Source organism: Bemisia tabaci, chromosome 1 (assembly GCF_918797505.1).
Source record: "Bemisia tabaci chromosome 1, PGI_BMITA_v3".
NCBI lineage: Eukaryota > Metazoa > Arthropoda > Insecta > Hemiptera > Aleyrodidae > Bemisia > Bemisia tabaci.
Window position 1 is genome coordinate 88,909,778 of NC_092793.1, and position 17,501 is coordinate 88,927,278.

At 39.6% G+C, this 17,501-nt stretch overlaps 1 protein-coding gene across 1 annotated transcript in view; it reads right to left on the minus strand.

Annotated features, from left to right (window-relative positions):
* The window catches only part of vkg (Collagen alpha-1(IV) chain viking), a 216,624-nt gene that overhangs the window by 149,232 nt on the left and 49,891 nt on the right, over positions 1 to 17,501 (minus strand). The gene's annotated exons all lie outside the window — the stretch shown is intronic.

Genomic DNA, 17,501 nt, shown 5'->3' on the forward strand with positions numbered 1-17,501 from the left:
CGTGTTACCTTGCTTGCTGACGCACATAGGCGAGGGCAACGCCTATCCATACCTGTATAAAATACACCTGTAAGTAAGTCGCAAGTAAGGGCCGGGCTGACCGGCGAGGCGCCCTCAAGGGGCCGAGGCAACCTGCAGGAACCCTGCCGTCGTACACCTCGAAGTTGGATCGTGCTCCTTAACTTCGTACTATTGACACATCGTGTATCCTCTCTATTCCCGCAAGGTTCAGCAACCGTCTGATAGCCAACGGTAGGCGTAAGGTCTTATTAAAGACTGTAGCAGACGCTGCAGAGCACGGATTTTCGGAGAACGGCCATGCCTCCATCAAGTTGGGCTGTGTTGTTGCAATCTCCACTGATTTATAACGCTGGCAGTCGCGTGCACTACGAGTGATCACCGATTTTTTCACAACCCAGTCAAACAACATATACACCTGTAGTCTTTTACAATAAACTCTTGTTCAGTTATTCACCAATTTAGTATGTGTTCTCTACTTCCTTTATACGTACGAAAAGCATTATTTTTCGTGCTCCCGTTGTTCTTATCTTATTTCATCTTCTTTCTCATCTTCATCTTCTTTCTTATCTTTATTTTCTTTCTTATCTTTTTCTTCTCTCTTATCTTTATCTTCCTTCTTATCTTTATCTTCTTCTTTCGTATCTTCTTTCTTTCATCTTTCTTTCTTTTTATTTTCTTTTTCTAACTACAAAGAAAGCTAAGGCCTTTTTTGTGTGTACAGCGCTATCGTCTTTCCAATTGGTTGATAAATTATAACCAATCAGAAAACGTTATCCGCTAAACGCGGGAAATTTTAAATGCAAGGAGTCTGAATAAAATGATGTAAATCCCTCGAGACTACCCCACCTGGCATCCAAGCGGCCCAACCCCAGAGGATTGTCAACAAATCAAACACATTAAACACATCAAACATATTAAACACACCAAAGCCAAACATATCATGCACACCAAACTCACCAAACACAAAAAACACACCAAACATGTAATACTCACCAAACATGTAATACTCACCAAACACGTAAAACTCACCAAACACAAAAACACATCAAACATATCACAGACGTATTTTGTTTGCCGCAACAATTGTTTCCTGCTACCGATGTTGTGTTATTTGCATCACTTTTTCACAACCAATGAGAGCAAAGCAGCTAGAAGTGAGGTTAGAAACCTCGTAACAATTCTGCAACCTGCTGCAACCTTCCAAGTGTTTCGCATCAAAATGTCACGACAGCGTTGCCATGTTGTGCAAAAAAAATCCAATTAAATAAGCCACGCCCCCTCATTTCCGGTAACACTCAAACAAAATACGAATGTTACACACTGATGCGAAACAGTTTCGATTGTTACGCCAAACAAAATACGTCTCACCACAAACCGTTACCATATAGAAATGCAGTTTTGAGCATATTTTCAGTATGTATTAAAGGTAATAGGGAAAGAAAAAGAACACTATGCGAGAGAAATTTTCATACACCTTTATCTTGTGAGGTTGCAGACAGAACTGAACTAGAAAAAGATATCCAAGAAACAAAACTTTAAAACAGTTGACGCTTGACGATGCTGCTCTAAAACGCCCCCTCGAAAATTAACCACTTGTTAATTTTTGACATCTACGTTTAAGGAAAGAAAAAGAACACTGCAAGGGACGTTTTCATATAAGTATTCCTTTATCTTACGAGGTTGCAGCCAGAACTGAACAAGAAAAAGAGATCCAAAGAGGGAACTGAAAAAAACAAAACTTTAAAACAGCTGACGCTTGACGATGCTGCGCCAACTTGTATTGGAGTGGGGGCTTTTGTGTTTTTTGGGTTGTCTTTGTTTCGTACATTTCCTACCTCATGATCTTTTTTGAGTCAAGATATCTTCAGTCTGTCGTCTTTGCTATTTGTCATTTCAGTTTTTGTCATTAAACGACGTGTGTTTCTGTAAGTCAATTGCATTATTTCTTATGGTATTATTGCACAAGCGGGATCGAAGTTCCTGCGTCGAATGGTTTCCCGCAACCCGGCATACACAGTTACGGCGGCCCGCGGAATGGGTTGCGCGCCAGCTCTTGAATGGACAGAGTTTCTGGTGGGGGACAGAAATAGGTGTCGTCGCGGCGCGCGGCAATCAGGGGAATCGGGAATCCCATGCATAGATCGCGTCTCTCGCTATCGGCGCGACGCGATATCAACGCGGACGTCCAGCCACTGCAGTGCACTGAATCGGTCAGACAGATTAGTGTAGTGGGCTAAATAATAACTTAACGAAATCAAAGCCACTGGTGTCAAATTGCCGTTAAAAAGACCGCCCCTGAAAATACCGCTTAATACTGCCGGAAAACCGCCGTATGAGCCTTCAGACGATGCCAAATTTCCTTTAGAAAATATCCAATTTCTGGGAAATTGTGTCAATATTGCTCTTCTAATTTATTAGAGGATTTTCTTTGTAATTAGATTAAAAGTGTCTGAAAATCTGAAGGAAAAATATTAATAACTTTGTCAAATCTCTCCCCCTCCCTGGGGTGTCCCTTCCATGGGCGGAACGAGGAATTTTCTGTGGTAGGAGGCACAGGGGGATATAGAATTTGGGCTGAGGGAGAACTGGGAGGCCTCCCCGGCAAATTTTTGAAAATTGGAACGTATCGAGAAAATTTTTGAGCCATTTATCAATGACAAATTAAATGGAATTAAATATTACAGATGACAGAAATTTTGCTGACTTGTTTTAAACATAGCATATCTTACTGTGGGTTTTAGTTCATTCATAACATAACACTGTTAGGTTTTATTACACTCCCTATGCCTTTTACCTCAAGACTAATTAGTATCTTGGGCTCTTGATTTTTTTTGGAAGGGGCCGACCAGAATTGTGTGGAGGGCCGCCCCCCCTATTTCCACCCATTTCAGCCTCATTGTCCCTTATTTTTGAAATTTGAGAAAATTTCAGCTCCCCAGGTCTCAAAACGTGCTATGAGGTGTAAAAAATAAGGAAAATTTTCTCCAAAAAATTAAAAATTGTTTTTACCGATCTCTTAAGCGCCCTAAAGAGCGCCTTTGGTTCGTAATAGTAAAATTTAAAAAAAAAAAAACCATGATCCCAACTCTCTAGTCCAAAAAGAGGACTGAAGACAAGAATGAGATCGAAACATGAAAGCTCCGCGGCTACACAGTGTCCTGAACGGTTGTAAACAACTCTTCAACGATGGTTTTGGATATTTTCCCTCAAGAAGACTAATCCTTTCGTTAAATAAGCGAAAACAAGAGGTGTAGACACATGTGTCAAGTTGTCTGTATGAGAAAGAAAGATGTAAGCCGATGTAAGTGATAGACGGCGAAATTGGGTCGACAATGCTAAAAGGAGCCGAACCCACAGACGCGCCCGGTAAGCAGATTTACCTTTCCCCTGAAAATGGTAGTTTACGGCCAAAGCCTCAGAGATCCGGTGAAATGACCAAAATTTTGGTCCGAAGAGTTAGGTTAGGTTAATTTCCAGCTGGGATGAATTATTCGCAACCCTACGTCGGCAGCAAGAGGCTCGAGTTCACTGCAGGGTCTAGGAGGCGCGTCGGAGGGTGGTTACCGCGCCTCAACTGGTCGTTCTTTCGGCCAGACTCAACTGGCCGACTTTCCGGCTACGGATACGACCAAACTGAAATTATTTTTCTAAAGCACCGCAATTTGGATGATGTCCGTAGTAAAACGACACTGATTTTGTCAAGATACCAATTTTGACACGTGCGCCCTTTAGGGCGCTTGAGAGGTCGGTAAATAATTTTTTTTTGAAAAAACGTTCCTTATTTTATTAACTTTCCTCAAATATCAAAAATAAGTGACACACTACCTATCTCCCCTTGTTTTCTACGCCGACAAAGGAGAGACCCGGGAGAAAAGGAATGAAATGAAGCCCGAAAGTAATGTCTAACTTGAAGAAGACCCTTGAAAAGTTGTAACTTGTCGGAGGACTGCAATCCCTGGACTGCCACCCACTTAGGGACGAAATCATCCATAAAACCCACGCTGCCCCCATAAATTTCACTCTTGATTCTCAACAAATTCAATGTTTGGTAGTCTCATTCCGTTGCTCTGAAAATCAACGAGGGCTTTCGCCGGATACGGCTCTTTCGTAAATGAACTGAGGATCGTTCGCGTCCATTTTTACATAAAAAAATCTCATTTCTTTTCCCTATTTTCTACGCCGACAAAGGTGAGACCTGAGAGAAAAGGACTAAAGTAATGTCCAACTAGAAGATGACCCATGATAAGTCGGAGTCGACTAGTCGAAGAACCACAATCCCTGGACTGCCGTCCACTCTAAGGAGATGGACCAGTCCTCGTAGATTCTCTGAGCAATGAAATAAGACTACAAAACCTTGAATCTGTAAAGAATCACGAGGGAAATTCAGAGGGGCAGCGACGGTTTTATAGATAACTTTGTCCCTAATTAAGTGGGTGGCAGTCCCAGGATTGTGGTCCTCCGACAGGTCAAAACTTTTCAAGGGTCTTCGTCAAGTTGGACATTACTTGCAGGCAGCATAAATTAAGTCGATTGCTACCGGGTCTCTCCTATGTCAACGTGGAAAATAAGGGGCCCGTGCTGGCAAAGGACGACATTTTCAATGAAAGAATCGGCACGGACGTCCGACGTTCATCAGTTCATTTGCGAAAATGCCGTATCCTGTGGAAGTCCTCGTCGATTCTCGAACAACGGAAAAAGACTACAACACCTTGACCCTCAAAGGTGCAATTTAGGGGGGCAGCGGGGGTTTTATTGATACTTTTGGCCCCAAAGTGAGCGGTCGTCATGTATTTCTGGTATTCTAATAACTAGTCGTGTTTCTTAAGGGACCCTCGTCAAGTATTGCAGATTTTCGGGCACCATTTAAGGTGAATTTCCTGATTTCCCCTCGCTCTGAAACGAAAAAAAAGGGGATTAGGGGGTTGAGAGTAATACAACCTCTCCGTCAATTTACAGGCCGCTTCCGCGATTACATTTTCAAGAAGATGCATTCGGACTCGATGCTAATTCCGTAGCTCGGAGATCGGAGCTCTTTCGGACTCTTCGCATTTTAATGAAATCTATTGAATTAGACCCCTTCCCCCTCCCCGGTGGGGACCGTGGTGGCTCCCACACGTGGGGGCAAATGAATATTCAAGTGTCACATGTGGAGTTTCTAAGGACTTTCTAAAAGGAGAAACGGTCTATCCATGAGCCGTCGAACCTACTCTAATGCCTTCGTCTCACGATAAAATGAACTCGTCAAATGCAAGATGGCGGGTTCATCAACATAGACGGCCCGCCAACTTTTGATGGCTGACTTGCGCGAAAACCAGTCGCCATCTTGCATTTGATGGCTATTTGATGAGTTCATTTGATCGTGAGACAAGGGCTTATGAAATATATAGGTGCAGATCCCCCAGATAAACTTTGGGCGGATAACGTTTGGCAGGGGGATCGGATTGACTCGCAGTTTCCGCCGATTTTTTTTTGGCCCTTGTCATTTTAAATTCTCAAGTCGAAAACTGAAAACTGGAAAGTACCTCACAAAGTTTTTCCCTTGATATGAAGAAGAACGCCGAAAATCTAATATTCCTATTCCAATTTTACCTTTTACCCCTCGAAAATAAAAGCGGCAAATCCGTAATGGCAACGAAGACTAAAACAAAATAAAAATAATAAATTTGAAATAAAACCCAGAAAATAAAAGAAAACCTAAGATGTATGAGTACGCCAATTTAATGACTACATAATGGTGTTAGATATTTTCGATTGCATTCGATGGTTATCATGTATAAAAGATCATGGCCGCAATTTCGAACGTTTAAGGTTTAGTGGTCCTTTAAAATTTTGAACATTTGAAAAGAGCTGCAAATTCAGACAGCCTAATCAGCTTCTGATCAAATAAAATCAGTTCATTGAAATACTTTGGCGCTTAAGATTTCTTGCGCGCCCCTCCCCCTCTCTACGATCAGTCTCTATCAGTGGCGCCTGGCGCGGCGTGGCGTGAATGATCGACTATCGACATCTCTCCATTTGAAGCTATGGTAAAGAATCGATTATTAAGATGTTCGTTGCGAACACCCTGTCTATCGATCCTTTTCCATTGGTTTAAATGGCAGATCAATCGATACATCGCAAAGCACGCCACGCCTTTGGTCTCTATCTTTTCTTAGCGACACTCGCCGAAACAGAATCATCCTCAACTCTCAAACACGATTTTGGATCTAGCAGCCGATTTATGCGATAAAATTTACGGTCATAGTTTCCGGGTATCTCTCGGTTTAATCAACAACGCAGGAGCACGCCAAACGCGTGCGGAGGAGATGTAGAATGCGTGAGGAAACGTATTTATCTATTCAAGAACTGGAGTGCAACTATTTCCCCGGTGCCGCCGTTGATAAGTGTGTACCGCGGGTTGCGGCAAACCGTTCTAGGTAGAACGTCTTAGCTATGTATGGCGGGTTGCGGGAAACCATTCGACGCAGGAACTTCGATCCCGCTTGCACTAAAGCTCATGTTCTTAGCATGAGATTGGAAGTTGGAGAGAACCACATCTTTTCGGAATAAAACATCGAGAAACAACACCAATACATCAAACACAACAAACACATCAGACTCACCAAGTACGTCAAACACATTTGAATGAATATAAAAACCATAAAGTAACCTCATATGTTAAAGACATTTAAAAACATACAAACGTAATCAAAATTGACCAAATTATGCAATTTCTGCAGGTAAATTTTTAAATAATGTATAAAACAAATTAATGACGCTTTAATCTTAAAATGACAGAATAGGCGAGGGGGTCGGGCTGCGGAGCGGCCAGGATGCAAAGCCCCCTACTCTTAAAAAAACAAAAAAATAAGAACAACAGCGGTACCTACATCTTTCAAAAGTTTTTTAAAACTTGTTCCCATGAAATTTTTAGTTGAAACTCCCTGAAACAATTAGTTTTTTCAAGTGATATGCCAATTTTGGACCCAAAAACAGGACGAAATCGGGGAGGTCCGAGTCCCAAACCTGAACGTTTCACATGAAAAGAGTCGGCGGTATTTTATAAGGGTGACGTCAAATGTTTGAGAAGATGCATTGCATCCATTAGAAGGAACTTTTAAACGACGGATCTGCTCGAATAAAACGCACCCATGAGCACAGCCACTTTAATGCTATCGCATACCCTGTCAGAAGATAAATCTCATCGGTTTAAATACAAAATTTTATTGAACTTTAATATTAAACATTTTTAGTGAAATTTCTATGCTTTGCCGGAGAAATCAATTACCTATTGCATGTTCCAATTCACCATCAATTATAAGGAGACATATCGAAAGTGCATGGTTGCAGTCATTAACGTTTGAACGGACTACAGGACAAGGTAAAATTTAGTTACAGGATTATACAGGGTGTACCAAAAGTCCGTCCCACCCCTGCTAACTTTTGAACGAATTGAGCTAGGGTAATGAAACTGTGGGAATGTTCCTATCTCAAAGGGGACCATCTTTTTTTTGGGGGGGGGGGGGTCAAAATTTTGGTTCCCCCTCAGGGGGGGGCCAGACCCCCAACTTTTTTTTTCAAATGGCAACCCCTATCTTGTGATACCTCATTCGAAAGAGCATAAAAAACTAAGAATTTTGGCGCAAACCGCAGATCAATATCTTAATTTTTGACCGAGTTATGATAGGTCAAAGGTCAAATTTGACCTATTTTCAAAAAATCATAACTCCGGTTCAAATTATCGTAAAGAAAAAAATAAAACGGGAAAATTTACCTAATTGTGTCCGCTTTTAAGTAAAAATTGCAGAAATCACTTTGCTGTAATTTTAAGGGGGGGCTCGGACCCCCAAATACGTCAATTCAAAGGTCATTCAATTTTCCCGCGAAAAAAGGCCCTTTTTCCTAGATTTGCCTCCACATTATCTCAGTAAGGTCAAAATTAGTTCAACATTACGTTGGCAAGTCCTCAAATTTCGGAAAAAGTTTAAAAAAAAACGAAATTTAAGGTGATTAAATTTGACCGTTTAAATTTCGTTTTTTTTTTAAGTTTTCCCGAAATTTGGGGACTTGCCAACGTAATGTTGAACTGATTTTGACCTTACTGAGATAATGTGGAGGCAAATCTAGGGGAAATTGCCTTTTTTCGCGGGAAAATTGAATGACCTTTGAATTGACGTATTTGGGGGTCCGAGCCCCCCCCCCCCTTAAAATTACAGCAAAGTGATTTCTGCAATTTTTACTTAAAAGCGGACACAATTAGGTAAATTTTCCCGTTTTATTTTTTTCTTTACGATAATTTGAACCGGAGTTATGATTTTTTGAAAAAAGGTCAAATTTGACCTTTGACCTATCATAACTCGGTCAAAAATTAGGATATTGATCTGCGGTTTGCGCCAAAATTCTTAGTTTTCTATGCTCTTTCGAATGATGTATCACAAGATAAGGGTTGTCATTTGAAAAAAAAAGTTGGGGGCCCCCGCTCCGCCCCTGAGGGTGGACCAAAATTTTGACCCCCCCAAAAGATAGGAACATTCCCAAAGTTTCATTACCCTAGCTCAATTCGTTCAAAAGTTAGCAGGGGTGGGACGGACTTTTGGTACACCCTGTATACTCTCCATCATCAAAAATTTGATTTCAAATCACGAATATAACGGTACATACTCGGTGTATGTATGTACCGAGAAGTTTTCCATTTAACTTGTCGTGGAGAACATTCTCGCGTTTACTGTTGCAGTGTATTATTTGAAGGAAATGCACTTTTGCGTTGAGTGCCGGATTTATGAAATATGTTCACTTTAACGTAAGATTGATATAGACGCCTCATGTGGCGCAGTAAGACGGTTCTGAAGTACATCTTAGAGTTTTAAAAGGATCCGGACAAGCACCCCTGGTAAAAATGGCAGACAATGAGCATTCCTTTCGCGTGTTACACAAGGGTAATTCGTCATTCATAAACGTCCCCAGCGCCGAGTCCATGATTGTAAGCAATGATATTCTTGGGATATCTTTTATTATGCAGTTTAAAAGGGACATAAATACGTTGTAAGAAAGTTGATCAATTTTTTGAAAGAAAGTAGTGAATAACGCATAAATTAAATGAGTCAAAATGATAGTTATTAAAACGGAGAAAAATGAATAAATAAAACGAAGTGAAATAAAATAAAATGAAGTATGAATACAAATAGATACTACAAATTACTATACTTTATTCGATTTATTTATTTTAATATATTTCATTAATTTATTTTAATATGTTTCATTAATTTATTTTTATTTTAATTTCATTTATTCAATTTAATATATTTTATTTTACTTACTCTCTGTTGTTTTATTTACTTATTTATACCTGTGTTTGCAGGTTTTATTGAATTGTCTATTTTATTTCATTTATTGAATTTAATCCGGTTCAATTTACTAATGGATAATTTATTAGTAATATATGGGATTTATCAGGTATGGCGTGATTCTGTGGACAGAAGTACAGATATAACATGAAACGGAATAATTTGTTTTACCACTGCAATATACGAAAATAACAAGCATATAAATAAAGTAACTACGATATACCGATTTTCTATCACAATATTTTAATTTTACGGATATTTTTTATTCCGCGAACTAACGAGATATTCCTCGTTTTGGCCCGTTTTTATATCTCCTGTTACCAACTAAATATATCTGCAAAACAACGCTGCATGACGTCACCGCAGGGCAGTGTTGTCAGACGTGACCACTGAACACCAACTAACAACATACCATCCATCGATGAATAAGATGGAATAGGTTATGCCGAGCCGAAGTTGGGCAAATTTCAACGGTCTGTAATGGAGGAAAGCTAGATTTTTAAGAAAATTTATGATTTCCCCGGTAACGAAAGTTTTGGAACTCTATAAATAGCTGACGAGTTACTTAGAGAACATTGTAGTAGCACATAACATCCATCTTAGTGAAATTATCCCGTATTTTTCATCGTTTTTCACCTAGTGCCGAGTGTTGTCTCTAAGTATTTTGACTATGACTCCAGTTTTCCTAGCCTTTCCCAATGGCAATCATCTTACAAATCATTAGTATGATCATAGTAATCTTCTTTGCTTTCAAAGTAATACTTTAGCTGCAGTGAAGAAGTATTCTGTCTCTCAACCTTGATTGATACTGGAAGTATTCTCACCGAAAGTCGTGTTGTTTTGGTCAGGATTTTATTTGTATGCAGTACCAAGATCTTTTCCAGTGTTGACTTATTTTATTTATTGCTGTGCTTCGAGTAAATATACCACACCTTTTTTCGGCATCTTATTGGTCAGCCTTTTTCAGCATTGATTCGCTATTATTAATTGACATAAACAGTGAGATTTTGTCAATAATAATCTTGTATGGAGAGCTGAACTCTTCTTCTGTGACCATATTCTCCTGCTATAAAAATCATCATGCTGCAAAATGGAAGTACCTGTCTCGCCTACACAACAACATTTCGATGGCGTAAGTCCGCAATCACATATCTCGTTTGGGGTGTCTGAAAATCTCCACCTCTATGTTATTATCTTACAGGAGAACAAATTGACACCATTCCTAGAAGTTTTTGCAGAATTTTTTTCTCACAGACAAGAAAAATCACGACAGTTTTATAGAATTGCTGTTGAGTAGTTTTCCATTTCAGAATTAAAGTATGACAGGAAGTCAGCGACGTTGCAAACCGAGTTATGCGATTGTCGACTTACACCGTCAATTTGTACAATTAGCGCTTAATTGCTCTCAGTTAAAATTTTAAGTGTTTGCTTGGCTTAGCTTGCATTCTTCAACATTCTCTACAAAATGTGGATACCAAAACATCTAATTAATGCGATGGATCATTGTCGTGGTTGTTTGTGCTGCAAAATTTTGGTTTAAATTTGATTCCTTTCTTATCTGATGCCGCAATCACGTGCTGAATGTCAGAGTTGAATGTGCCTTCAATGCAGAAGTCATCAGTCCAATGCTTTGTAATAAAGATTCACACCGAATTTACTCAAATAGTTCAGACCAACTGATTACTGCTGAGCTCAGCTCTTCATCGGTACCCTAAATTTTGCGCCTTAAATGCAAAATTCAGGCATCGGTGACTTCCACATTCAGGAAATTAGGCAACCGTTACTTACAGAGGAATATTTTGAGAGAGACGGAATGTTTCATTATTGAAAACTTCGAAAGAAATTTAACATACCCTCACTATTTTTGAAAATGAGATCTGTCCCAGCAGATCAATTATAGCTATCTAGTGAATGAAATGGAAGTGATGACATAGTTTGAGAATTAGCACAGTAAAATAATTGAAAAGCTATCTGGACGGATATAGGCGCCCCCTTCACATCCTCAAACTAGTCTTCTTGCTTCGTCCGTTTCAGGGTGATGAAGTTAAACATATAAAACACATTGTAGAGAAAACGAAATAAATGTATTCAAATGAGAATTAGCAGAAAAATCAACTAAGAAATGGGTCTGCAACGACTATAATGACAATCGCGTCGCGAAAGCACAAAAGTTCAAAAAGTTTCGAAATGCTGGCAAAGCTACACTCCTAACCTCAAAGGCTGCTTCTTCTTTTAAGATCAACAAATCGAAAATTCAAATGAAGTGGTCACATTTGACAACACTGCCCTGTGTTGACGTCATGCAGCGTTTTGCAGATATATTTAGTTGGCATCAGGAGATAAAAAAAAAAAACTGGCCAAGTCAAGAATATACCGTTAGTTTGCGGAATAAAAAAAAAAAATCCGGTATTATTAAAATATTACGGCAGAAAATTCTTTTATTCGTGTTCCATTCATATATAGCGGCGAAAAATCCTGATATTCATGTTATTTTCGTATATTGCGGTGGTGAAACAAAATATTCCTTTTCATTTTATATCTGTACTTTTGTCCACAGAATCACGCCATAATCAGGCCATAGAGTACCTTGTATGGCTATAAACGCACACCTATTGCGTTTCAACACGATTTTAATTTATTTAATTTATTTTTTGTAAATTATCAACAGTATATTTATTACAATAAATAAAAAATAAAATATATTAAAATAAATAGATAAATAACATTTTTCAAATAAATAAATAAAATATACTAACATAAATAGTAAATAAAATTAATCAAAAGAAGTAAATAAATATTATTTATTTAAATAGATAAGATAAAATAGATTTTTTACAAGAATAAATCAAATAAACAAGGTATAAGAACTTTTCTACAAGTAAAACATAAAAACATTATTCAAATCCGAGAACAGGAAGCACCGTAATGAAGGAAAATACAAAATTCCTAAAATTATAATTTCTTTTGAAGACTAGAAAATTCCTTCGAACAACCTTGATTTTTTTCCTCGGTGTGCAGAAATTCCTTAAAAATTTTAAGGAATGATGTGTTGGTTATCTATCAATTTCTGAAAAGTAAAATATCAGGTACCTATGATATGTCTGTCTGCAATTTCACTGTTGATAAGGTGTCCGCACGCCCACTTTAGGTACTCGTAGACCCATCACAGGTGTCCGCATGGCTACACCGGGTCCACCTGGTGTTCGCATGGCCATCAAGTGTGTCCATACGCTAAGTAGTGGCCGAGTGCCCAAGAATTTCTGTCCGTGGTGTGTCCGTCGTTTTTACCAGGACCCCATTACAGATTTTAACAAACAAGTCTCTTAAATGACATGCTCAGTGCGTTCAGTATTTTTCGTCTCTGTGTATATTAAACATGGAGTGGCAAATTAAAGAGAAAAAATTACAAGTCCTCTCGCTCTCTTTCATTCGCGGTGATCCTTTCATTTTAAATTTTAATGGCCGCATTTGATCAACTTTCAAGTATAATTACTAGGAGCGGTAGCGACCCCGTCAAGCCTGTAAAGATCTCCAACCGAGAATGCATGGGAGTTGCTACCGTATCCTACATGAACCCGTTCAACTTTTGCGTTATTTTGAGATATCTCCGCGAAAACCTAACGAAACTCGAAACCCTTTGCACTTCGGCTGGCATAATTGTTTCCTCACATACAAACGAAATTTGGGGGCGAATCATGCTGAATTTAATTAATAATCGCTAATTAATTGCAATTTTTCGTGGTGCCAGTATAGATATTCTACGGTTGCAGAGGTCTTTAATACTTCCCGCAACACTCATTTGTAGATTTCAGGAGGAGTACCTGATACCATGGGAGAATTTTTATTACCTAGAGGATAAATGGGGACCATATAATAATTGAAATGTAAAGAATAACCGGCTTTCTACTGACTTCAGACATTTTTTTTCTTCTTCTCAATCAGAAGTGTAAAAAGTGAATAATTGGAGAAAAAGCACGTAAAATCTTCGAATTTTTTGCCTCTTTTTGCCCGCCGATAGCACCCATACCGGGCCTCAGAACCTTTGAAAATAGTAATGTGCCTTCTTTACGCTTTAATTTAAAAACCTTCCCCAAATTTTGGAAATTTCCGTGTACTTCCGAATTTCTATTAAGTGAAGAAAGCACAGGTATCCCGGACCACCCGTACCAGGCCTTTTTCTCGGTTGGTTTAGGTCGCACGAAGTCGGGGACCGCGGGGTTGAAAATGGAATTGATCTCAAGGAATCCGAATTTCATGGTCCCGAAATCCCCTCCGCTTCCCTTGGGGAGTAAAGGGGGGGGGCTACAATCCCAAAAGTCTAGGTTCTCGATAGATTGCGATTCGATTGCATTAAAATTGAAAAGTACGGAAAATTTTACGTGAAATTTACCCCTAAAAATGCAAAATCGGACCACTTTACGCCCGAAAATGATCCCTTTTAAGAAGCCGACAGCGAACCCCTCCATAATTTCACTATGGTCAAAAATTGACGTAGGTTCTCCGGAAAAAGACGGTCTCCCAGGTAATCGACCCTAAAGAATCCGATTTTTATGGCCGCGAAGCCTCCCTAGCCTCCCTTTGGGGGTAAACGGGGAAGGCACAATTCCGAAAGTCGGAGGAAATTGTCCCTCCCCCGTTTACCCCCAAAGGGCGGCTACGGAGGCTTTAGGGTCATAAAAATCAGATTCCTTTGGGTCTTTTTCCGGAGAACCTACGTCAATTTTTGACCAAAGGGAAATTATGGAGGGCCGCTGTCGCCTTTTAGTAGGGATCATTTTTGGGCGTAAAGTGGTCCGATTTTGCATTTTTAGGGGTAAATTTCACGTAAAATTTTCCGTACTTTTCAATTTTAATGCAATCGAATCGCAATTCTATCGAGAACCTAGACTTTTGGGATCGTAGCCCCCCCCCCCCTTTACACCCCAAGAGGAGCGGAGGGGATTTCGGGACCATGAAATGCGGATTCCTCCGGAAGATATTGATCTGCGGCTTGCGCCAAAATTCATAGTTTGTAATGCTCTTTCCAATAGTGTATCACAAGACAGGGGTTACCATTTGAAAAAAAAAGTTGGTGGCCCTTGAGGGAGGGGCAACAATTTTGACCCCCCTGAAAGATGGTACCCTTTCGGATAGAAACATTCCCAAAGTTTCGTTTTTCTATCTTCAACCGCTCAAAAGTTACCAAGGGGGGTACGGACTTTTGGGACACCCTGTATATATTTACACATTTTTTTCATAAGTCATGATTTTCACTACATATTTTGAAGGCAATTCCATATATATTTACATATTTCTTTATATATTACCTACGACCGTTCAATATATATAATGCAAAATTTCATATATGTATATCTTCATACATAATCCATCATTGCTTCCATATGGTTAACATTCGTATGTTTAGTTACAAACGGCCCTCCTTAACCGATTCTCAAGTAGCGCATTTCTCAAGGGAACTATTGGAATATTATGAAATTAAGTTGAGATTTTTTTATGACTATAATGCCATAAAATCGCTAGCATCATAAACACCTGGGCGCTTATCCCCGATCTTGTCGCAATTTGATCTCTTTAAAATTGCGGTCGCTGAAATCGAAATTTTATCTCAATTTTTTACGATTTTTGTTTAATAATTATTGTGCTGGATCTTCGTCGATAAAATCGCGATTTTATTGCATATATACCTACCTATGCGATAAGATCGCAATTTTTGAATACAATGAAATCGCAACTCATCTCGATCACTTATTTTGTGGTGACGTCAAGACTGAAACTTAAAGATGAAGATAGCACCAAATTCAGGGTAACGAGATGGGTGGTTTGGGGGGCTTCCTATCGTCGGGGAAAGTCTCAGGCTCTGCCCTCGGAAAATTTTAGAGAAGTAACCTTAGACCTCAATTTTCGGTCGTTTTCATGGCGAATTATCACAATAAATGCATTTCCCCGAAAAATTTTGAGGGCGGCCGCCCTGCATCTCACCTAAAACCCGCGCCGCGCCGCCGCTAATGATGATCTCTGTACTTTCATGCACTGACATCAATGCTCTTAATCACTGATCTTAGTCTTTTCAAGCAATGACCTGTTGAATTATTGTCAGATCTATTCCAAAAGCAAGGGATTTTATTCTATTCTCGAGATTTGAACAGATTTGATCGCAAGCGGGATTTGTTGGAGGTCAACACCTCTTATCTATTATTCGCGCTGAAACAAATCGTAGAGAAAATGGCCATTTTGCCGCTCCCAATGAAATCCCCGCAAGGAATATAGTGGAATCAACTCGTGCTGGCAGAAGAGCGTTTCCCAATACGGAAGTTGGAAGCAGGATAAATGGTCGTGTTGCCACTTCCTATTCTAAACGTCACAGGAAGAGCTATCAACTTAGACACTTTCATTCGGTTATCTTATCGCCGTTGGGAAGTGAAGACATAGATAGCGTGTGTGCCTTTTTCTACACGCACTCACAATCAGTCCGACTCGCGAACACACTGGCCTTGCTTGCTAAAACCCCTCTCGGTAAAATTTACAAGGATAAGATGATAAAAATTACCTAAATTAAGAAAAATTAGTCTTTTGGTTGTGAGTGATTTCATTTAAGTACACGTTCGCTTATCTTAAAACGCCGTTTATTTTATTCAAGAAAAAAATTATTTACTTAAGTATTCGAAGATACCTAATCCTGAGGGCTTATACTGAGAAAACCTATGCTTTCTTCCGAGGCGGGCCCGCCTTGGAATTAGTATAAAATCCAAGTCATCGTGTTTACTTACCTAATAATTTAGGAATCCCTTTTTCTCAGTGCATAGCCTGATGACAAATACTTATTCAGAATGTCATGTAAGTTGTCTAGCGCTTGATGACATAAAAATTGCGAGGAAAAGTGATCTTTCGGGCCGACGCGACGGTAAGCGCAAGCCTCTTTGAGCCCTGAGTATAATTTCAATCAACGAACATTAATTCGTTACAATGCGAAGAACGGAATATTCGCTCAATTAATGGTTCCTCGTGGAGAAACTAGGTCCATTTTATCAAAACTATACTTCTGGTATTATTTACTATGAGTCACTCTTCGGCAGGACTACGGCGGCGCAGCGCGAACAAACCTAACAGGCACCTCTGTGCACAAAGCGCAAGTGCTCTATGGTTTATGGTGTAGGATGGATTACGGCTGCATAGGTATACTATGATTAGCATCAGGCTGCTTGTACGGTTCTGAGAATCGACCGATCGTTGTTGTGTCGATTAGGCTGGATAACAATTATTAATAGACGTCTACGTATGCCTGCAGGAACTCGAGTGTTCATCCTGTTTTCCAGCTGGGACTGAGTCCCTTTTTTGCGTCGGGGGCGTCGAGTCGTCGGCGCGGCGCCGGGACGCTGCCGTGCTGCCGCACATGCCTCCATTAACATTTACGGACCGTGACTTTATTCCGGCCTCGGCAGCCCTCAATCAGTTGCCTCCAGCGAAACAGGCCGACGAAAATAAGTACACACCTGGATGCATAATGCAACGTTCTACAAAGAAAATGTACGGAAGGTTGTGGTGAGTTGAGAAATACGCATTTTCTTCGGTACAGCGGTTAAACGCAGATTCAATTCGGATTGCGACAAATATGGGTCATGTATGGCATGAAGCAGAGTCTGCTCCTTCATGTAGCCTCATTCTTGTTGCCTCATATGCCGATGAGAAATTCTACGTGTAGGTAGATACAATTAAAATCTGGAGAGGGCTGCTTTGCCACTTACCTCTGTACTTTTTTCTAAGGGTATGCTGCGTTCCGAGTGAGTCACGTGATTTGATAATTTGGATATAGATTTTTCAACAGCACGACGGTTTGAAAACTTAAAACATGATGATTACCAGTTGTCCATAACAAAATGATGTTTAGCACCTAGGGGGGAGATATGGGGCATACTTATGATTTAAAAAATCCAATAATTTTATTCTGAGAGAGGATTCACTAGTCCAGATTGTTCCAAAATGATATTTAAGTAGATGAAAAATGGTTTCTTGCCGGTAAATTTGAGAACCGATGTCCACTTTCTAAGTGTAATTCACAGGGTTTTACAAAATTTAGTTACCACTCCCCATTATTTATTCCGCTAGTGAAATATTTACTTTAAGAAACATTACACTGAAAAAAAAGTTTACTACATATCA